Here is a 24605-nt window from a genome sequence, read left to right on the forward strand (position 1 = left end):
TCAATGTACTCAGGCAACTTCAAGAATTCTTCAGTGATGACTATGATCAATCTTCTTATGAGTTTCTCATTGTCAGGATCTTGAATAAAAGCTGGATTGCAGCAAGTTCTCCCCACCAGTGAAGGATAAGAGCGTAACACCAACTCAAAATACGTAAGTATATTTCTGGACAGGTTATCACTAGGTAACACCATGAGTAGTACCAAGCAAGAACTCTGTGTGGAAAGAATCAGGGTATTGTACCCTCTTCTAATTGCTGTATACACAATCAGAATCTGACATACTCTTATTCTTATCAAGGCCTAAGCATGCCTCAGTCTAAAGTCAATAAGCTACTGTGGCTTTAAGAATGCAACTAAGATGCACAGAGTGTTCAAACATCTCCTTTAACCCTTTTATTTATAGCTCAAAATGGAGTGTCCAAAATCAAGCTACAGTCCAACTAAATAGTTTTTCACACTTTCCACTTGTCAGGTTATGCGTCCTTCTTCCTCGTCATAGATCTCGTCTGCAAGTGCTGTGGTTCTTCCCTGATGATTGTAGCTTCTTCGCAGAGGGGTGTAGGCAGAGGGGTTTCTCCAGAGTAGATTTTGACGTCCCCCAAGAAGATCCAAGCGCCCCTACCCTGCAATTTGACAGTAGATGGCGTTACTTCCTCAACGACAAAAGGGCCATTGAACCTCGGCTCGTCCAACCTTTTCCTTGTGTGGTTACAAACCAGGACCGCATCTCTGGGGTATAGTTTGGGAAGTTGAAATTCCAGAGGTTGGGTTGTTGAAGCATCTCCTTCTATTTTCTGTACTGCCCTACACCCTCATCTCTGCAACTGTCCTGAAATTACAGAAAAAATGGAACAATTCAAATTGTTTTGCAATTCCAATCCTAAAACCTGACTTTGGCTGAGCATCACTTCTAACTCAGGATGGAGGCATTAAGAGTGTCCACATTCACCTTCCCATCACGATTTTGTGCGGCGTAAGATGGTGGTCAGAACCTGGTTGGTTCCTCAATGCATATAATGCCAGTGGTAGGCAATGCAACCACCCTTTTTTCAGAGTAAGCTTCAACTTGGCTATTCTTTCTTTTAACAGGCCATTGAGCATTTCACAGACACCATTTCCTTGTGGATGATAAGCCGAAGTACACTTGTGCTTTATACCAAGCAACAAGCTAATCTGCTCAAAAACTGTATTAACAAAGTGAGGTCCATTATCTGATCTCATTACCTCGCACACTCCCCATCTAGGAAACACTTCTTGCACTAAAAATGTAGCTGCACAGGTGGAGTCTGGCTGTGTGCATGGACCTTCCTCTATCATCTAGAAAAAGGACACACTACAACAAGCAAATACCTATATCCATTGCATACTTGTATCATGTTGACATAGTCGATATGCAAGTGTTGCAAAGGGCCATTGAGTCTTCGGATGACTCCACTCACTATGGGTAGTGCATGCCCAGCCATGAATTGTTTGCAAACAATACAATTTACCATAAAAAAATGCAACATGCTCCATCAGGTTCGGTACAAACCAATCCTCAGCAATAGTTACAGCAAGATTCTCCCTAGTTGCATGCGCTGGGTAGTGTAATTGTTCTAGCGCTACCCTTAATAAGGCTATAGGCATCATTGGCTTACCAGTGCTGTCTTGTCGCCACAACGCTTTAGAGGGGTTTAAAGAACACCCTCTTCGATTCCACACATTCTTTTCCTCTTGCGGTGCCTCCCCTTGAAGCTCTACTATCTGTGTTTTAGGCATATGATTATATTATATCCCTCACCCACAATTCATCACATTCATCCTTTCATTCACATCAATGGTTTCAATATTCATCATCCCTGGATCTGTATTTGCTATGTGCTTGGCTTCAGCTGCTTGACTTCCACGCAAGATCAAATCTGTCACCTTCGTGTGAGCTGCGCATTTAACAACTGCTATGCCCACTGGGAGTTGTAGTGCCTTAATGAACCTGTCCAATAAGGCTGCGTGCTGCACTGGCGTGCAGTCCACTTGTAGGTAGCCCATCCTTTTTTAACGTGCTAATCCTGTGTGCACCGTCGACGTCAGATAGGCAGAGTCGCTGTACACTGTTACTTCCTGGTCTGCATGATTCTCAATTGTGAGTATCAACGCCAATAATTCTGCAGCTTGTGCTGAATAATGACATGGCAATCGAGTACTCACGTGTACTCGAAATTCTCCATTTGCCAGTTGTTTCACTACCGCAGCACCTGTATATCTTTGTCCATCATTTTGATAGATTCTTGAAGACCTCTCAATGAAAACAATCTCTCCCCCTGTGAGTGCATTCTCCTTTACTCTAAGGCGCTCATCACAGAACTCTTCTTAGTTTGTGCAATCGTGTATGGGCTCTCCTTCTGTGATTGGCTCAGCTATAAACATAGCTGGATTCACTATTTTGCATTGAACTATTTTACTCGCTGGATTTGATATGACTACCTCATAGGCAGCAGCCCTTTGAGAAGTTAATGTGCCTTTTGGTTTTTCAAAAATAGCAAATAGTGTGTGTTCAACAAATAACGTCATAGGACAGCCCATCACTATGCTTGTAGCTTTTTCTCTGGCGATCGCGGTGGCTGCCAAACTTTGTTCGAATGGAAAGCAACCTCTCATTACTGGGTCCAAAATTCCACTGTAATATGCAAGGGGCTTGTACCCCAATGTGGTTCTGTGTGTGAGTACTGCTGTCATAAAAGTACCATCTGTACGCGAGAATAAAAATATTTCCTCTGCATAATTGGGGATCCCTAGAACTGGGGCTGTGCATATTGCTTTTTTCAATTCATCAAACCCTTCTTCCATTGCCTCAGTCCACATGATTGTTTCTCGCGTTGCTTGTGCTTTCTTCAAGGCCTGTAAGACAGGCCGTGTATACGAGCTGTAGTCAAAGACCCATGCTCTGACATAATTACATAGTCCTATAAAACTCTGCATCTGTTTTATCGTGTGTGTCTTAGTTGTTTTTAAAATGGCCTCAGCCAAAACTTATTTCTGGCAATGTTGCAACTTATCTTTGTCAACCTTATATCCTTTGTCAGCAAGTATAATCGTATGCTGAACAGAATCGCGTCTGCACTCTTTCTCTGCACTGCTGCAAACTAAAATATCATCTACGTATTGCAGTACAATGTTTTCTAAAGCAATATTGCTAAGTCCATCTGGAGGACTTTATTCAAAATTGATGGAGACTCACAGTACCCCTGTGGCAGCCTTGTGCTTTTTAATCACACTTGTCTAAAAGTAAACAATGTCAAATCTTGAGTCTTTGTGCAATGGGATTGAGAAAAACACACTTTTCAAGTCAATCACTGTGAAATATCGTGCATCAACAGGTATATTACATAGAATTGTAGACAGGTTCTGGACTAGAGGGAACTCGGCCTCTACAATTTGGTTTATTGGTTCCAATCTTGTATTTAATGCCACAATTCCCCCTTACTTTTTTTCATGGGTTAAACTGACGCATTACATGGCAAATCTGACGTCACTAAGATACCTTGCTCCATCATGGCGGAAAGCGGCTTGAAAATGCCTTCATCTGCCTCTCGAGACATGGGATATTGTCTTGCGCGAGGTAAAACAGCTCCCGGTTTTGATTTAATCTTCATCTCCCCAACCCCATTCAGTTAGCCTACGTCATAGGGGCCAGTGGTCCATAATGAAACTGGCACTTTTGCTCTTCATCAAAAGATTCAGGACGCTTCTGTGCTAGCATCATTCTCTGCGGAACTTCTCTCTTGATTGCCTTTACCCAATAAGTAATGCACATTTCAAATATCACAAAATCATCAGATAAGTAATCTCCAAACAATTCTTCATCAGTGACGTCAGTCACTCTGCAGCCTGAGGAGCCAGAATACACACTGTTAGAGAGTGAGTGGGTGCTACGACTCTAGGAGGGGAGATAGCGGAGGTAATAAATAAGGCCTCATTATCAAGAGCAGCTGGTCCAAACTGCTTTACATACCAGGTGCTTAGAAAGAATCCAGCACTGTGGGCCAAACTACTAAAACAGCTCTTCAATGAGATTCTATGTAAGAGGAGCTTTCCCCCGTCCTGGAAAACAGCATTGGTAATACCATTTTTCAAGGAGGACGGCAAGTCAAATCCTTCTAACTATCGTCCTATCACCCTCCTTGATATTGAGAGCAAAATATTTATGAGGTTACTAATGAATGAGCTCTCGGCCTGAGAGGAAAAAGAGAAGGTTCTATCATGCTGTCAGACAGGATTTAGGAAAGGGCTGTAGAGGAGGTCCCAAATAAAGTCTGCATTCCCTTCGCCCATTTTGAAGTACCAAAATATGTGACGTATGATGAGAAAATAAACCAGCAGAGAGACGCAGTAGGGCTCTGCCCAGTACCCATCAGAAGAGCAACACCTATAGAAGTACCAATAACCAGACAACCATGGACAGTAAGGTATCCATTGAGAAACTCCTACCAACAAATGAGACGAAATGAAGATTGCCTAAGTATCGTCCCAGAAGAAACCAAAAAGGCCTTAATGGAAGACGAATGGTGATGTCACGAAGACCCGGACAGACTCACAGATGGAAGAAATGACAACCAAAAAATGACACACAGAGACGAAACACCATGAATAAGGATATTGTGAACCTAGAAGAAGAGAACAATGTTGAAATACAAAGAAGCTTAAGCTCTAAGCAGGATGAAGATATTCAACCAGCTAACGCCTGTACATATGCTTGAAACCGCAAGAAAGCTAAGAAAACAGTGCGGCTTGCTATGCTAAGGAGAAGAATAGAGCGGCAAGCGCCATTGTACATAGTCTACCTCAAAACGAAGCACAGTATTATAAGTGCCATTCCACTGTGCACGAAAATCAGAATCAACTCAGGTTACTAGAGGCCACAAGACAAGATTCATATTCTCGCAAAACAAGAAGAGTTGGATGAATTGAAACTCGGCAGATGCAACTCGTGCCAGTATAGCAAAGGTCAGACCAATAGAAGGAACAAACAGTAGCCTCACATAATTGAAACTTAAGGAACAGAATATCCTGTCTTTGAAACATCGAGATAAGGAGGTGTAGGCAGGTGGCAAGCCGAATAAGAATTAAATGCACAAATTGAGAGAAACGAGACAAAATCACGTTGCGGGCAGCACGTCACCAGGCGAGCGAGAAGAGGCATGGGTTCACACCTACGCTTGGCATCTGCCCAAGCAGAGATATCAGAACTTTTCCAAACAGAAGATACAGTTTCGCGGCCAACCACAGCAAAATAATTGACACATAGCCACTAAAGTAATGATTCATTGAAGGAAGGCCGGGTGAACTGGGGGGTACCTGGCTGACCATTCTGCGTGCTGCTAATCAAAGTGGAAATGTATGCATTGGGTTGCTGCCAACCCAATCACAAGGGACCAAATAATCTAGGGTCCTATAGCTAGTTGAACCAATGGGATGTCATACTTTTAGTACGTCTACAGTAGTCATTTTGAAGGAAGGGCTTAGATGCTGACCTGACAGTGTTTTGCCCATTCCCCTCACTCCGTTACCATATACATATATAGCACCTATATTAAAGTTACCTTTTTCGAACAATAGAAATGCTTATTAACTTTTAAATGTGCTACACGTCACCGATGAGGAGTTTAGAGTATAAATGTTACTACTTGTATGAAGTTCGTTGGAGTTAAAGCGAGACAGACTATTGTAGCACTGCTGATTTCCATGACTCCCCGTTTTTTGTACTTGTTATTAAACAGACTCCCTTTGCCAAACCATTGAGTTGTCCTTATTGATTGGTGTTGGAGTAATAAATCTGCACCCCCATCCATCTCAAAGGTGCAGCTATCTCGTCTTAAAGTACTTCGGAGCAAACCTTGGCTATATGGGCCGTTCGGGGGTCTCCCCAGTACATTTGGTAGCAGAGGATGGTTATCGACTATCTATTATTGACTAAAGTAAGACACCTATTGACCGTCGACATAAAGTAACTCTAGGTCTTCGGCAATATCATGAGTCATTTGCCATTCGACTGAGTACACCATGAAGCTCCCCATAGACAGTGGTAGTTTAGAAAAACCTGCAGAAAGGGCCTGAATGGACCCGTGTTCCCCACACTTCCCTTCCCATTCCTATGGGCAGCTGAGCGGGTGAAAAGCTGAAGAAGGCGGTATCAAAGGCGGTAATCCCGAGGGTCCCGAGAGGAACCATGCGAATGGTGAGTAAAACCAAAAATGTTATGTTTTGGCAAATAGTGCATGCCTTAGAACAAGTAAACGGAAAAGGTAACGGAGGGAAGAGGGAAAACAAAATATAGTTAGAAGTAGAGAAGACTGTATATATATATAAGGGGATAATGACTTGAGAATGATTAAATAAATAAAAGATTACCAGGGAGGACACCCGAGAAGAGAGACAATTCGCCTTATCCCTACGCTTAATATAGCGGCTAGAAGAAACGTGTACTCAGAGTCCCACATCATGGGGAACAAATAGACTACCACAAGGTTTAAAGACGTTGTGAAAGGGGTACGTTTACACTCCATGAAGGGGTAATGATTAGAGGCAGAGATATCTGTGTCCAGCTGGTGTCCGTCTAGTCTGTCAAGCGTCTGTCTTACATGTTTTGTTGTGACGTCATATGTAAAAAAACTGATTTCATTTTTATGCGATTTAATAGTTGAGATAAAATCGCATATGAATTGATGTTTTTTGAGTAAATCAGAAGGTATAAAATTTTGTGCAAATTTGGATTGGAGCTTGAAGTATTTGGTGCTTGCTCATATTGTTAGAAGTGTTTAAGCCACACGAAAGCATTGACAAGTGTTATATAAGAGGAAAGGGAACAGATTTAAGCATGGAAGACATGACTCCATTGGCACACTTATGCAAGCAGTTGCCAAAACACGCACCCAAGCTAAAGAAATATAGTACCGAGTGGGTTAAAGGTACCGCCCACAAGATGTTCATGCCATAGCCACAAAATGGGTCTTTATCTAAAACCGTCTTACAACATATGACGACATATTTACATGCAACATAGACAGACAAGAAGTTAGAAAAACGCCTTGATGTTCTCGAGTTATGGAAAATGTATGAACAGGGAAAGGAGGAAGAGCCGCCGACAGATTGGATACTTAATATATGCACAGAGGGGGGTGAGACGCCTACTGCACCACCTGCCCCACCCAAAACGAAAATTGAAGAAAGTAAGGACGAGGGGTTATACCCACTGAGAGAACTCAAAGCAGCCACGGGGTATAGCAACCCTGCATATGAGTTACCTACACATAATAGTGAGAAAAATCAAGGGAGAGATAAGGACAAGAATATTACCTCCGCAGTCCCAAGGGACAAGGGGAGACGTGATGATGAAAGAAGAGATCAGGCACAGACAAGTACATCTCTCGACAAAGAGAGAGAAGGGAAGAGATGGAAGGGAAGCAAAGATAGAACTGATGAGATAGCATTAGCAAAAGACGCATGGATGTGAGGAAACATTTTATTGAAACTTGATGGCAAAGGCATTGATGATGCAAAACAAAAGGAGAAGTTAGATGAGACACAGAGAAAGGGGAAAGAGAAGGAGTTAAGGGATGAAAGGATAAGAAAGAAAGACAGACAAAGGTGACAACAGCTGTATCACGAAGAGCAGGATAGACAGCTCAATCACAACCCAAAAGCAGCCAATGATCAAGACGGACAGAAACAGCAAAGGTTAGAGGAAGAGCAAAGGATACGTGAGAAAAGAATAAAAAGACAAAGAGATGAGGTAATTTGAAGGGCAGATGAACATAGAAATGAAAAGAGAAAGGAAGAAGATAGGGGCAGAAAGAGGCGAGGAAACACAAAGAATTTGATGATGACATAGAACGTAAGCAATGACAGAGAGAGGGTTAAAAAACCTGCTCCAGTTGTAGACTGGGAAGACATCAAATAATTCTTTCCTGTGTACAATTCAGTACCAGGCACATCTAGGGAAAATATTGACGATGACTTCGACACCAGAAGCATCGGAGAAACGATCAATAGAATATATGATGAGATGGGGCTAGAACAAATACCCAAGGGGAGGGGGAAGACGAGTGCCTGGAGAGCACTCAGCTGTATGACACTGGGGATGCCACCCGAAGTAGTGGGAATAGAGAGCTATGCCTGGATAGATTCAGGGCTGGACTGGGAACTAAAAGAGGCCCTGGAAATAATTACTGGGGACCAAAAGAGGCCCTGGAAATAAAGCTCAAAGTGGCCCCATTTGACACATTTTCAGCAAGCCAAATGCTTTTCCTATGAGAAAATTTGGAAATACCACAGAAAAGAGGCCCAGGGTGCAGAGGCCCACCGGGAAACCTCCAGAGTTCTCTATAGGCCAGTCCATCCCTGGATAGATTAGAAATAAGTAGGAACAAAGAGGATACGAGAAGTCGCACTAGTTGAGGACAGACAATGTCTAACTCTGAAAGGGAGGAACGCGTGGAAAATGCGGAAGAGGAACGAAGTGAAAGACGACTCCCAAGGGAAAAAGGAATAAGGTGGGCAGACAATAGCGAATCTGCACCGAGAGCATCAGAGCATGCCACGCAGCCTGACCGATATGAAGAAGCATCTCACGGTCAGAGGGGGGTGTCTTTGCCGCCCTAGTTGGACAGACTAAGGGCATTGCCAGGAAGACAGCAATGTGGGAATATTACCCCAGCAATAGACAGAACAACAATTAGAGAAAAGAGAGAGGGCTACACATTCAAATTCCCGTTGCTCGAGAATGGGGAGTAAGATCGCAATATATTCCATGGCCACACATGGATCGAGAAAATCTATCTGAAAAACAAACTCCCAATGCTGATGTTGGGAGCCGGAAAGTGGATACATGAGTTAGAAAAAATGACATGAGGAAACATGTTAGCCATAGGGGACATCAAAGGTCTCCTAATCAACATACTTGGTGAGAGAGCAGACGATGTGTGGGCACGAGCAGGCTACCGTGGTGTAAGCACAATTAATACCTCGCATGACGAAGCTCCATTCAACAATTGTCGAGCCGCAGTATGGAAAGCGCTACGAGTGCTATATCCAGATATTTCCGATATGGGAGCTACAATGACTCGAAAAATGAAGGATTCTGAGTATCCGTTAATTTACATACAGAATTTCCAAGATGCATGGGTGCTCGAGACTCATGAATCTTGGACAAAATCTATACCTGTGTTTTACCATATATTGTGCCAAGGGCTGCCAGAGCCGGTGCAGAAACAACTCAAGAAATTGGTGGGAATCGAAGCCAAGCCTTGGGCTGAAATACAGCGGACCATCGCACATTATTGTAGACTGCTGCAGGAAAAGAATCGCAAAAAGGAAGCAACTCGTAAGGGCGAGGAAGCCACTAGCACAGCTGAATCAAGCATGCAGCAGGTGACTAATCCACAGCACAATAATCAGGGCAGTACAGGGTTTTACCCCGGGGAAGAGGATTCCAGGGAAGACGATGGCAGAGCAATCAGGGATTTTTCCAAAATAATCAAGGAGGTTTTCAAAATATGCAAAATGGAAGCCAAGATATGTCAAATGGGCAAATGGTCTGACCACCGCCAGTTTGTTGGCTGTGTGGAATGACAGGGCATTTGGCGCGCACATGCAGAAATCAAGAGGCATGATGCAGAATGGCCAAGTAACAGAAGCAGGCATGGCAAATCCACCTGCACTTTTACAGCAGGGTGGTGCACAGAATCACAAGGTGCAACAACAAGCACAAGGGGTGCAACAAGGGGTGCAACCGCAAAGCTTGTGGAATTTTCCACAAGGACAATCCCAACAGGCACCGCTGCAACTATCGCAGACCATGAACCCTGGAATAGGAAGTAACAATGAGAAGGGGGGAAATTCACCAGCACACAGCGGGCCAACTTTTTATATAAACTAGGACATTTCACTGGGAACCCTGATGCGTTCTATCCTATCAGTGACACCAGACCCTCACAGGGAACCTAGGGTGATGTTGTTATAGGGGATAAAGAATATTCTGTCTTAGTTGACACGGGTGCAACACACTCATGCATACGTGAAGGCAAGTTTTCCTTGTCCGGCAAGGCCATAGATACTCAGAGTTTTACAGGAGCTACCAGTCGTGTTCCCTTCACAAATGCACTACCAGTCTCCATAGGAGAATGTGAAAGGAATGTACCTTTATTATATTCTCGGCAGACCCCAGCAAATATTTTGGGTCGAGATTTAATGACAAAGTTAAACATGACAATCTCGTTTACGGAGAAGGGCATAGTATGTTCCACTCCAGAAATGCACTACCCAAATATATGCGAAATGATTAGAGCATACTCAGGATACACAGCCATGAGGGCCATGCCATTAGAGCCAGACATCTTCGCATATGGTATGCGTGTGCTTATGGCAGGATTGCCAAGCCTTGCAGACAAAATCATGAGAACCACTGATGAGTTCTTATTTAGACCCTGAATACTGACGCACGAGGAGAAGGGACAAGTATTTCCCCTGATGATACACACAGCTGCAATACGAGGGAAAGCGGATTTGGTTGACGGTTATGATGATGAAGGCAGACAATGGTGCGTGATAATTTCCATTGAAGAGGGATATCGAGTGACTGACGTCACCAATGACGATCTGTTTGAAGAACAAACAGATATAGGAGAGAAAATGGTAGAAGTGAGTCTCACTTTTTGGGTAAAGATGATTAAAAGAGAAGTACCTCAGAGAATGATGTTGGCACTAAATCGTCCTGAATATTTTGATGACGTTATAGACAAAGTGCGTGTCTCAGTATGGACTACAGGACCCTATTACGCAGGCCTCTTGAAGAGGGTTGTAGAAGTAAGAATTAAATTGAAACGAGGAGCTATTTTACCAAAGGCATGACAATATCCCAGGTAGAGGGAGGCAGATGACTCGATTTTTAAGACAATTTCTGCCAATATGGACCAGGGCATCTTAGTGACGTCAGAGTCACCATGTAATATGTCAGTGTACCCTGTGAAAAAAAGTAAACAGGGGGTCTTGGAGCCTAGTGCAAGACCTGAGGCCAATAAACGATATTGTTGAGGCCGAGTTCCCTCTAGTCCCTAACCCGTCTACAATCCTATGTAATATACCCATTGGGGCAAAATATTTCACGGTGATTGACTTGAAAAAATGCATTTTCCACAATCCCTTTGCACTGTGACTCACAAGATCCGACGTTCATCACGTTCAGACAAATGCGCCTGAAAAGCACAAGGCTACCACAGGGGTGCTGTAAGTCTCCTTCCATTTTCAACAGAGTCTTGCAGATGGACTTGAGCAAAATTGCATTAAAAAGTGTCGTCCTGCAGTACGTGGATGACATCTTAATTTGCAGCACAATAGAAGAGCAATGCAGGCACTATTCTATTCAGCTATTGACTATACTGGCTGATAAAGGATATAAAGTTGGCAAAGAAAAGTTACAATATTGTCAACAAGAAGTGCTGTACATAGGCCAGCTGATCTCACATGAGGGAAAGAAGGTGACCCCAGAAAGGGCTGAAGCCATATTGAATACGGCTAAGCCGCACACGACAAAGCAGATGCAGAGCTTTTTAGGTCTATGCAACTATGTCAGGGCATGGGTCTTCGACTACAGCTCTTACACCAAGCCTTTACTTCAGGCCCTAAAGAAGACCCAAGTGACAAAAGAAAAGATTGAATGGTCTGAGACCATGGAGAAAGGGTTTGCTGAACTCAAAAGACCCATCTGCACAGCACCAGTTTTAGGGATCCCCAATTATGCAGAGGAATTTTACCTGTTTTCACACATAAATGGCAGCGTTATGACGGCAGTACTCATTCAGAGAACCACGTTGGGGTATAGGCCCCTGGCATACTACAGTGGGAATTTGAACCCAGTAATGTGAGGTCATTCCCTGTGCGAACCAAGTTTAGCTGCTGCAGCGTTCGCCATAGAGAAAGCTACAACTATTGTAATGGGATGCTCAATGACGTTGTACATCGAGCACTCGCTATTTGCCATTCTAGAGAAACCAAAGGGCACATTGACATCTCAGAGAGTTTCTGCTTATGAAGTGATCATATCGAATGCATCGATTAAAATAGTCCGATGTAAGATAGTGAACCCAGCTATGTTTATATTAGAGCCAGTCACTGAAGGAGAGCCGATACATGACTGTGCAAATTATGAAGAATTCTATGATGAAATCCCCAGCGTGAAAGAAAATGCCTTGGCAGAAAGAGAGATTGTCTTTATTGACGGATCTTCAAGGATCGATCAAGGTGACAGAGAAAGAAATACAGGTATTGCTGTAATAAAGCACACAGAAAATGGAGAATTTCGAGTGGTACTTAGTGCACGAATACCATCTCATTTTTCAGCACAGACTGCAGAATAAATGGCGTTGATACTCGCCATTGAGGATCACGCAGACCAGGAAGTAACGGTGTACAGTGACTCTGCCTATGTATCGTTGACAGTGTATGCAGGCCTAGCGTGCAGGAAAGGAAGGAGCTACCTCCGAGCAGATGGCACCCCAGTGCAGCAATCAGCCTTATTGGATTTGCTGATTAAGGCACTACAGCTCCCAATGGGCATAGCAGTCGTGAAATGCGCCGCCCATACGCAAGGGACAGATTTTTATCTCACGCAGAAATCAAGCAGCAGACACGGAAGCCAAGCGTATGGCCTTCAAAGGTGGAACGATCATGGCAGTGGAAGTTATCCATGCCAACGTGCGAATGATGGTTACACAAACCGCACCTGAGAGTTAAAGCAATTTGGGGCAAACACAGTTAATGGAACTCCAAGGGGAGGCACCACAGTAAGAGAAGAAGCTGTGGAAACATTGAGAGTGTTCTTTAAACCCCTCTGACAGCTTGTGGCAACAAGACAACACTGGTAAACCAGTAATGCCTTAAGCCCTATTAAAAATAGCACTGGAGCAACTACATTACCCAGCCCACATGACAAAAGAGAATCTAGCAGCAACGCACGCAGAAGACTGGTTCATACTGAATTTAGCGGAGCATGTTGCATTCTTTATGGTAAACTGTGTAATCTGCCAGCAATTCACAGCTGGGCACACATTAAAAGTAATGAGAGGAGTCATCCCAAGGCCAAATGGGCCTTTTCAGCACTACGTCGACATGATTCAAGTATGTAACGGGTACAGATACTTAATTGTTGTGTTGTGTCCATTCTCTAGATGGATAGAGGCAGGTCCATGTACACACACAGACCCTAACTGTGTGGCCACATTTTTTGTGAGGAAAGTGTTCCCAAGGTGGGGGGTATTCAAAGTCATGAGATCAGATAATGGCCCTGACTTTGTTAATTCAATATGTGAGCAGATTAGCTTGCTACCTGGTATAAAGCATTAGTTCGCTTCAGCTTATCATCCACAAGGTAATGGAATCTGTGAGAAGCTCAACAGCTTGTTAAATGAAAGGATAGCCAAATTGAAGCTTATGCAAAAGAAGGGATGGTTGCACTGCCTTCCACTGGCACTGTATGCACTTCGGAATCAACCAGGTTCCAACCATCATCTTACGCCACATGAGGTAGCCACAGGAAGAAGAATGAGAACTCCCTTGACAGCCCAAGATAGAGTTAGATGTGATGCCCAGTCAACAGGAGAGGTTTTAGGGTCTGAAATGCAAAATTATCTGAACTGCATGACATCTTGCCTTACTGTAATTTCAGACCAGCTTCAGCGACGACGAAAAGGGTGCAGAGCAGTACAGAACACAGAAGAAGACACTACAAAAAGCCAAGGTTCAACAGTCCCTTTACAGTGGAGGACTGTACTCCGTCCGCAGTGAAACTACAAGGCAGAAGAGCTTGGATTTTCCTCGGCAATATAAAACCCTACATCGGAGAATGCCCCCTGCCTGCACCCCAATGAGCGGAATCGACGAGCGACGGGGAAGAACCACAGCACGTGCAGACAAGATCCATGACAAGGAAGAAGGACGCATGACCAGCAAAACAAGGACAAAGAACCTTTTGCAAGTTGTGGCTTAAATTGGACCCCTCCTCTAAGCAAAAAAGGGGATGAGGACATAAAAACGGACACTCTGTGCATCCCAGTTGCTGGGTGAAGAAGAAAATTGCACATACAAGCCACACCACAGTTTATTGACTGCTGAACTTTGGACTAAGGCATACTTAAACCTTGACGAGAAAAGAATATGCCAAATTTTGACCAAGGACACTTTCATTGGAAGCAAATAGAGTATCCTGATTCGTTTAATACCGAGACACCAATCAGAATCACTTATGGTGTTCCACAGTAGAGACATCACAAAGGACATAATAAACTATTTTGATCTAGTGCTAAGATCATACCGTCATTGGTAGGGAGGCTCACCAGTGTCACTGACTTTTAACAAGATGATGAAAACGAAAAGACAATAAGACAACTTCTCACTGTCATTGCCGAACAACTTATCCTACTCCCTGAGTACAGTGTTCCCAACACAGGCGGAAATAGATAAGCTTATCAACAGCCTGTTCTTTCGCATAATCGAAGACTGTTCAATTCTTATCGGGAGAACAACAGATACACTCACGTTTCTTTGAGATCCAGCAAATACAGAACATTTAAACCATCTTTTAAATAAAATCATAATTCTAGTCGCACTACATGCGACCGGACAGTGCGGACATTGTTCACATTTAGGGGAAAGCATATAATCCTGAACCTCAGCAAAGACAGGACAGAAGTCCCTCTCACCAGAAGACAGCAGGTTGGCACACAATGGGCCTCATTACGAGGTTGGTGCTAGTCATGGCGCTATTAGCACCAATGACTAGCACCAATAACGGGACTGTGTCCGCCCTCATTCAATGGGACTTACCGGTCCAGTCCGACCTTGGCGGCACTGGTAAGTCCCCATTGTAAAAGCCATTCCCCATTCCCATTTGAGCCCCCATAGGGCTTAATGGGAAGGCGTCAATAACGGTACCGCAAATTGCGGTACCGTTATTGACCCCGGTATCCCTTAACGGGTCCCATCCATAACGCCTGGTAAAACCAGGCATTAAGGGAGGGACCCGCTAAGGGACCTCGGAATAGGGTGCAAAGGGATTACTGGTGTCATTACCGGTGCCCGGTATCCCTTTGCGCCCACCTCAGAATGAGACCCAATGTCCTTTTTTGCCTAGTCACTGACTTTCCAGAGCTAGTGGGGAGACCAATCGATGTCGACGTCCTCACTTTCATCAGAGACCCAACTAATGTTGCACAGATGGGAATGCTCCTGCATGGAATCATGCTTCAAGTGGAACTTTCTAACCATCAGAGGCGCTATCTGAGGAGATTCTAAAAAGCCTTCCGCCGAGGGAGAGATCGAGGAAGCAGGTTAAAGAACTTCACTTGTTATACCTGTTGTTTTTTTCCCTATTTCTTCATACTGATCAGTATCCAACATGTCCTCAGGACTGAAGCAAATCCGAGGAGCGGATTGGGAGCTTACCTACTTAGAACATGCACAGTAAAGGAACTCACTGAAGTCTTACTTAATTTGATTTTTCCCATGGTCTAGCAAAGGAACTGTATCCTGAAATAAGAGACAAATTGTCACTCACAAGAGGGGGGACACTTGTGGAGCACCTGACACTCTTAAACACAGAACTTGAAAAACGATATTGGGTAAGGGAATACTAACATTGACTTTTGGGGAATGATCGAGATGAGGGTAGCAGCAACCTGGTCCTCCCACAAGGAGAGGCACCCCTGCTTCTCTGGAAGAAAATGCTGCCGCCTGACCTACAGGGGCATAATGTACCTATGCATTATATTCATCATTATTTTATTTTCATTAATGATCAGAACTGCATTCTTTATTAACGAACAAAGCGTTCCAAATTCAGTGCACCCAACTAATTATGCACGAATGAAACCCACAAAAGCACCCAGACCTTATATAGTCATTCCAGTACCTAGAAGATCTGACGGTGGAGTGAATGAATTTGAAATAGATGTGATTAGCAATGATACGCACACAATTGTGGTAACGAATGAAAAGAAAATCCGGAGACAGGGTCGGCAAGGGTTGAATGAAATAACATCACTGACAACTACACGCATGCAAACATTGAATGCACACGAAACAGGCCTAGTGTCAATAACTGCAGAACCACAAACAAAAGCAGCAGGGAAGAAGAGTCTGCCTGCCATAAGAAACTCCACAGCAGCTGTTGTGAGAAATTAAAGCAAACACCAACAGAAGCAGTTATATCAGAAACTCTTAAGAAAACAAGAGCCAACACTGAGAAACTCTCTGCACAGACACATCTGATAGTAGACTCATTAGTTCCGCACATAGCCTGAGTAAGGGAACTACAAGAGGAACTGAATAACAAAATAGCAGAGACTGTATTACCAAGCATGGACATTCCAACGCAAGGAACAAGTACCAGTTCTACAATACAGCCATACATCGGACCAGTGTCAGGCTGGTTGGCATGGGCATTTGCAACCAGCAGAAGAAAGATGTATGAGGAGAGGGAAAGAGCTACCAGACTCTTCTCCACTCAAATGGCGCAGATGAGGAGGCCTGCACCATGGACCAGGATACTTGAAAATCCTCTAGCAAGAAAAAGCCATACCGATGCATTCAGGGATGTCATCATAGCCAACTACAGGAAAACATTAAGAATCACAAGAAGTATGCATGGAGATGACAATGAACTAAACGACTACCTTGACAGCACAGCACACTTAGGAAACAACATTTGGTACCAACACATGAAGGAGGTTGGAAGACGAAATTCTGAAGGGGAACGCTTTGTTTGCGCACTCCTACCGTACAGCATGGGGAAATCCAAGATATTCGTAGCTGTAGAAATTGATGTCCCGACAGCACACTGTCTCTCACACGTAGCAATGTGCAAGACCAGAGGCCAGTTCATGGGAAGTGATCCCTCATTAATATGGGCAACTGAAACAGCCTATCCCGATGAAGATGATCATGTCCAAGACATCAAGACACGGAATAGAGCTCATACTAGGTATCATGTGATCAGGTACGATAAGCCTGAAGTTAAAGGAGCAGGAATAAGATGGGAAGTGAACCCGAGACTTAATGTCCAAGGGAAAACTCCAGAAGAGGTTCAAAATTGGAAGAACAGAGGTCAAATGCAGATTTGGGGAACAGTGCTTTCACCAGACGGATGGGAGAAAGGAGTAGTAATCTGCAGAGCCTGGATGGTCCTCAGAGCCTGCAAGGAGGCGATTGAAAATTCACAAAGGATATGCAAGCCATTATGGCCAAAACTTGCAAAACTGTTGACATGGGTTGAAGACAGAGGAGGACCCCTGCAGATAGTGCCACTAGAAAGCCCAAAAGTGTGCTTCAGGAACAATGGCACAAGAAAGATGGCAGAGAATCAGAACTGTGGATGAATCTTTGATGCCCCAGGTATGGTACATGGAATTGCAGTGATTATAGATCATTATTGGGCATGCGGATCCAAAGCCTACATCAGATTGCCGAAAAACTGGGGAAGCATATGCACAATAGTGAATGTCCACGTTCCAGCATTGGTGATCCCAAAAAGTGACCTGAATATTGACAGTTTCCCGAAAGTAGATGCTCACCTGAGAAAGAAGATATCTGTGGAACTGATAACTCGAATGAAGAGAGAAAATTACTTCTCTGCTAAATCAGAAGAAGCCTTTCATGCAATCCCATATGAACACAGGCTGTTCAGTCTCACCTCATCAGTGCTCACAACGCTCTTCGTGCCAAGAATCCAAGTTGGAGTAAACACTAAATGGTTTCAGGTAACCAGGTGGGAGTTACTGCATAAAAGGATTCAATGCAATCAAGGAAGAGTTAAGAGCCATCCGACTGATGACTCTTCAGAATAGATATGTCCTTGACATGATCACACCTATGGATGGAGGAGTTTGTGTAAAAATTGGAGAATCATGTTGCACATTTACACCATCTCATGACGAGGAAAACAGAACTTTAACAGAAGCCATAAGCATGCTGACAAACCTGCAGAACCAGATGATCAATTAAACTGACGAAGTTGATGATGACAGCTGGTTTGAATCACTGTTTTAATGGGTTCCACAATGGATGGCGGATGCATTCAAGTTTTTGGGAGCTCTGCTAGTGATGATACTAATAGGAATTTGTGGTATCAAGATAATAATCTCGCAATGCCAGAAAACTGCGAAGAAAGCCATAGGTATGAAGATCATGATTGATGTCAAGCCAGGATGGAAGCCAAAATATCTGACTGATGAAGATTTAAGAGACTTTGTGAAGGCCAGCAGGCACGCACCAGAAGGTGCAAAGTTTCTTTATCCCAGGAAATGCAGAAATTATGTGGGAAGATGGATTTACTGTAGCCCTAATGGATAATGTCAACTCATGACATGGAATAAAGACGAACATGTAAGGACAGCAGGAAGCCTGAAAGGAGTAATAAAATATGGACTCCAAAGAGACACTTCTTCAGACCGTCATGTATAGATCCAGAAGATGAAGAAGGAAGGAACCCAGATGATGAAGTGAAGATGGATACAGAGGAACCAAGTAAGATGAATCCAAAGGAGAAGGTGAAAGTGCTCGATGAATCGCACAGAGGTGGGAGTGTAGAGGAGGTCCCAAATAAAGCATGCACTCCCATCGCCCATTTTGAAGTACCAGAAACATTCTCACCAAAATATGAGACGTATGATGAGCAAATAAACCAGCAGCGAGCCGCAGTAGGGCTCTTCCCAGTACCCATCAGAAGAGCAACACCTAGTGAAGTACCAATAACCAGGCAACCATGGACAGTAAGGTATCCAGTGAGAAAACCCTACCAACAAATGAGACGAAATGAAGATTGCCTAAGTACCGTCCCAGAAGAAACCAAAAAGGCCTTAATGGAAGATGATTGGTGATGTCACGAAGACCCGGACAGACTCACAGATGGAAGAAATGACAACAAAAAAAATGACACACAGAGACGAAATGCCATGAATAAGGATATCGTGAACCTAGAAGAAGAGAACGATGTAGAAATACAAGGAAGCTTAAGCTGTGAGCAGGATAAAGATATTCAACCAGCTAATGCCTGTACATATGCTTGAAACCACAAGAAAGCTAAGAAAACAGTGTGGCTTGCTATGCTAAGTAGAAGAATAGAGTGGCAAGCGCCATTGTACATAATCTACCTCAAAACGAAGCACAGTATTATAAGTGCGATTCCACTTTGCACGAAAAGCAGAATCAACTCAGGTTACTAAAGGCCACAGACAAGATTCATATTCTCGCAAAACAAGAAGCGATGGCTGAATCGAAACTCGGCAGATGCAGCTCGTGCCATTAGAGCCAAGGTCAGACCAATAGAAGGAACGAACAGTAGCCTCACATAATTGAAACTTAAAAACAGAATACCCTGTCTTTGAAAGGTCGAGATAAGGAGGCGTAGGCAGGTGGCAAGCCGAATAAGAATTAAATGAACACATTGAGAGAAACAAGACAAATTCACGGTGCAGGCAGCACGTGACCAGCCGAGCGAGAAAAGGCACGGGTTCACACCTATGCTTGGCATCCACCCAAGCAGAGATATCAGAACTTTTCCAGACAGAAGATACAGTTTCGAGGCCAACAACAGTGAACTAATTGACACATAGCCACTAAAGTAATGATTGATTGAAGGAAGGCCAGGTGAACTGGGGGGCACCCTGCACCTGGCTGACCATTCTGCGTGCTGCTAAGCAAAGTGTAAATGTATGCATGGGGTTGATGCCAACCCAATCACAAGGGACCAAATAATCTAGGGTCCTATAGCTAGTAGAACCAATGGGACGTCATACTTTTAGTGATGTCTACAGTAGGTATTTTGAAGGAAGGGCTTAGCTGCCCACCTGACAGTGTTTTACCCAATCCCCTCACTCCGTTACCATATACAGATATAGCACCTATATTAAAGTTACCTTTTCCGAACCAATAGAAATGCTTATTAACTTTTGAGTGTTACATGTCACTGATGACGAGTTTTCAGTATAAATGTTACTACTTGTATGAAGTTTGTTGGAGTTAAAGCGAGACAGACTATTGCATCACTGCTGATTTCCATGACTCCCCGTTTTTTGTACTTGTCATTAAATGGACTCCCTTTGCCAAACCATTGAGTTTTCCTTATTGATTGATGTTGGAGTAATACATCTGCACCCCCATCCATCTCAAAGGTGCAGCTATCTCATCTTAAAGTACTTTGGAGCAAACCTCGGCTCTATGGGCCAGCCGGGGGTCTCGCCATAACATGGCTATCGACAGCATTGAATGGGATTATATTAAACCTGCTTAGTGAAACCACCATAACTAAAGGAGGTACACCAATATATATAACCATTGATCGATCTCTCTAAGGTTTTTGACCAGATTGACAGATCAAAGTTATGGGGCAAGTTAAAGAGGAAAGGAATTCCGGAATCATTATTGTCAATGATAAGGGAATTCCACAGAGGGACCACAGTAAGGGTACGTCTTGACGATAAGGGTCATTTGTCAGAATCAGTGCCAGTGGAAAGAGGGGTCAGGCAGGGATGCCTGGGAGCTCCCACGTTCTTCAATCTATTTCTAGTAGACTCAGGGGAACATCTAATGTTGTCGGCTTTGTCCAGTCCGGAGCTAAATGGGGGAAAGATATTTTGGCAGGCCTACGCCACGACATTGTGCTGCTCGATAGAACTGCTATTGGTCTACAACGATTGTTGAACGGGTTGGGTTGAGTGTGCTACCAAAAATGGTTTAACAATAAATCCAAAAAAATCTAAGATCTTGGTATTCAAACACCCCACAAAGAAGATATATTTTAAATACTGGACACTAGAAGGACAGATAATACTGCAAGTTGAAGAACTAGTAAATCTGGGCTATAAGATCTATGCAAGCCCAGCAATATAAAAAGTAGAACAGGACATCCTCACTAAATCGCTCTCACTAGTCCCTCACCCGACAAAAATGTGGCTTACTGCAAATTCTCCATTACGATGATAAAATACTATTCGGTTAAAATAGTTCCAATACTACTGTATGACCTAGAAGCTAAACCACAACTGTGGGAACTGAATTGGTCCAAGTTGGAGGGTAGAGTCTGGAAGGGGGCATTAAATCTACCATGGAGTACCCCATGTTGGCACTTGCGTTATGAACTTGGACTAAAATCCCTAGGCTGTTTGGCAGAATAGAAACTGCTCTCCTTCTATAGAGAGATTATAAATCCTAAAGTAGGCTCTCTATATGAGGATATTAAAGTACACCATTGTAATTTAAAATCCAGCAGCCTGCGGGGATTAGAACCGAGAGTAGAAACTGCGCTAGCCAAAATAGATCTAGGTCATGAAATACTGGTTGGTAACAACCTGAAGATAAAACGGGAGTTGGAACTGATGGACTGGATAGAAACCACTGCAAAAGTAAGATCAGACCTATCCGGATATAGTACTTGCAGTGCTTTCCAAATTGCTGGTCTGCAGTTGTTAAATGGCGCTCCATCGTGTGCAGTGTTGACTGTAGTCACATCAGGGTAACCTGTCCATATCCATACGTCATCAGCTCCATCACCAAGTATGGCAATTAGAAGACCTTTAATATCCCCAGTAACTAGGGTATTCCCTCCCGCTAATTTGTGCATCCATTTTCCAGCGGCGGAAGTTAAACTCAGGAGTTTGCATTTTAAATTATTTCTGTCGTCTGGGGCCACGGTATATAGTGCGGCCTGGCCCCTCCTTTTTCTAGCAAAGGAAATTGTGAGGCTCCAAACTCATTCTCATCTCTCATCATTTGTCTATCTACCGCCAGGGTAATGTTCCCACATCGCCGTCTACCTGGCAATGATCTTAACCTGCTTACATAATGCGGGGACTCCCCCCTCTGACCATGGGGTTGCCCCTTACTGTGTCAGTGGGTCTGGTGCCTTAGACAAAGATATTTTTAAATCTGACCATCTAATTCCCTTAACCATAGGTGAATATCCCTCTGGATCAGATACATCACTTCTCTCTGAAAGGTTTCCCTTTCTTCGCCTGATACTTCTTGTGCCCAACTCGTGTGAGTTCTCTCATCATCGTCTCTATTGTATGTTAGTCTGTCCAAAGACAGCTCCTTCTGTGTCGCACTACAGGAGGCTTCCTTCGTGTCATACCACTGAGTCCTTTCGAGGCAATCATTTTTCCCCTTCCCTTGTGATTCTTTCTGGGCTTGCATTTCATGGTATACTTTGTCGATCGTTTCCCCAATACTCTGCAAGTCTAACTCGTCTTCTAGATTTACTTGTCATGGCCACAAACCCCAGAACACAAAAACCACACCATCTAGTGATGGGGGCAATGGGTCACTTGACTCACGTATGTCCCTTTGGGACCTATAAACACTGGGGCCCTGGCTGGACTCAGTCCTGGCGCTTTAGGCGCCAGGCTCATATATGTGAGCAGGAACACTTTATTTCAGTGCAGGAGTGCTTTTACTTTATTTCAGTGCAGGCATGCTTTTATTTTACAAGAGCTTTCCACGAGCTAAAAGCCTTTATTCTAGAGAACATCCTCATATGCTGACTCATCGGGTGTGGCTCCCTAGGCCTGATCATCATATGCTGACTCATCAGGTGTGGCAGGGTGTGGCAGGCAGGCTGTACCTGGTGGGCGTGGCTTCAAAAGCTTAGCTATATAACCTGCTCCATCCTTAAGGCCGGTGATTTGCGTTACTGTGCACTCGCGTGCAACTTGACGCTCACCGCTGCTTGGACCAGTTTACTTACCTTTGAAACCAGGCGTTCTCCTGCATACTCACCTCCAGGAAACCGGTGCTTCATCGCTTCATCTGCAAGCTCATCTCCTGACATCCAGTGATCTTGATCCCGACACCACAGCACCGCACTCCACATCCATGAACTCGGACCCTGTGAAGAAGAAAGACAAGGTTAGAACATCCGTCCTATGGCCGCACCACATTTGAACCCCGCGCACCCCCTAGTTAACAATTTACCGGCTACTGTACCGCTGCAGCTTCATTTCTCATTCCCTCGGGCTGTCGTCTCTAGCTCCGCAGCTTCTGTCGGGTCGGTAACATCACCTGCAAGGGAAGAAAGCAAAAGAGCAAACATCAAAAGTGGAACGGGCAGCAATACAAGACAACAAACTTTACAATACAACAAAAACAGACGGGGAAAGACAAAGGCAAACAGGAACAATTACCTGAAGTATAGTGGCTTAGTCGCAGCAGTACTGGACTACCATGTGCAAGGGACCAGTGAAGGAACTCAGTCCAGATCATGCAAGCGCCCCTGCCAGAAGCTGCAGGACAGAGTTCTCGCAATAACTAATCAACAGGTGAACTTTCCAGGGACAGCGCCACCCACGGGTACCACCGTTTGGGAGAAGGTGTCTGGAAGGGGATCCGACGCACAAGCTGGCATTCTCATGCCCCCCATTCTCCACGCAGGAGCAGTCCCGAGCAGCATCACCTATTACCATGAGTCACCACATAAGCACTGAGGGTGAAGTCGGACCCAAGCGACCTCACCCCCGGCAGGGCTGCAACCATGCCCCAACGCTTCCGCAGAGACCAGGTGAGAGTAATAGAACGCGAAGCATATGGAAACTTCTGAAATGGACCAGTTGGCCCGATTACTGGGAGAGTTACGGGCTGAAGTTCATGCCTCAAGACAGGAAACCAATGCCCTAAGGAGGGAACTAATTTTGAACCGGGAGCGGACAGATGAACTAGCAAGGCAAATACTCCAGACACAGGCAGGCCAGGTAGCACTGCCGGGGTATGCCCCTCCTGCCGTGCCTCCACAGCCCACGCCAATACAGGTGGTTCTTCCAGGGAGGGTTCCCCCTTGGCCTCACCAGAATACTTCACAGGCGATCCGAATAAGTACGCCATCTTTATGAATCAATGTCACCTACATTTCTTGTGTAGACATGGGCATTCCCCAAAGATCAAGCAAGAGTGGCATATTTGGGAGGTAGTGCAGCAGGCTGGTCAATACCATTGGTAAACCAGGATGATCCTTTGCTTCAAGACTTCAGAGGTTTCCAGCGTGAAATGGAGAAACTACTTGCACAGCATACTCAAGGGCGGGCTCTGGACAACGAACTGTTATCACTACGGCAGGGTAATCAAGACCTACTAACATAAATCGCTTCCTTCAATCGTCTGATAGCACAAACTAACTGGCCAGAGGAGAAAAGATCTACGCTCTTTTACCGAGGCTTGCGAGGGGAACTTAAGGACGTATAAGCCCAAGTAGTAAATCCCCCGGAAAGATGTGCTCAATACATCGACCTGACAGTGCAGCTCCTTCACAGATTGCAGGATTGGAAGATGGATTGGGCCAAGGGCGAGGGGTGGTCGGTCTACGTGTGACCCCATGAAAATCAAACCAAATCACACGATCAGTCCAAGCCAATGCAAATCGGAGGCTTGCAGAGCCCACTCACCAAGGCAGAAAGGGAGAAAAGGAGACAGCAGCAGCTTTGTTTTTACTGTGGTAAGGCAGGTCACTATCTACAAGAATGCCCGGTGAAACCACCCAGGAAAGCAGTTGGAGCAACTGACAACGGTGAAAAAGAAGAACAGGACTCGGGAAACTCC

The sequence above is a fragment of the Ambystoma mexicanum genome, chromosome 11, assembly GCF_040938575.1.
Source record: "Ambystoma mexicanum isolate Mex_15411 chromosome 11, UKY_AmexF1_1, whole genome shotgun sequence".
Classification (NCBI taxonomy): domain Eukaryota; kingdom Metazoa; phylum Chordata; class Amphibia; order Caudata; family Ambystomatidae; genus Ambystoma; species Ambystoma mexicanum.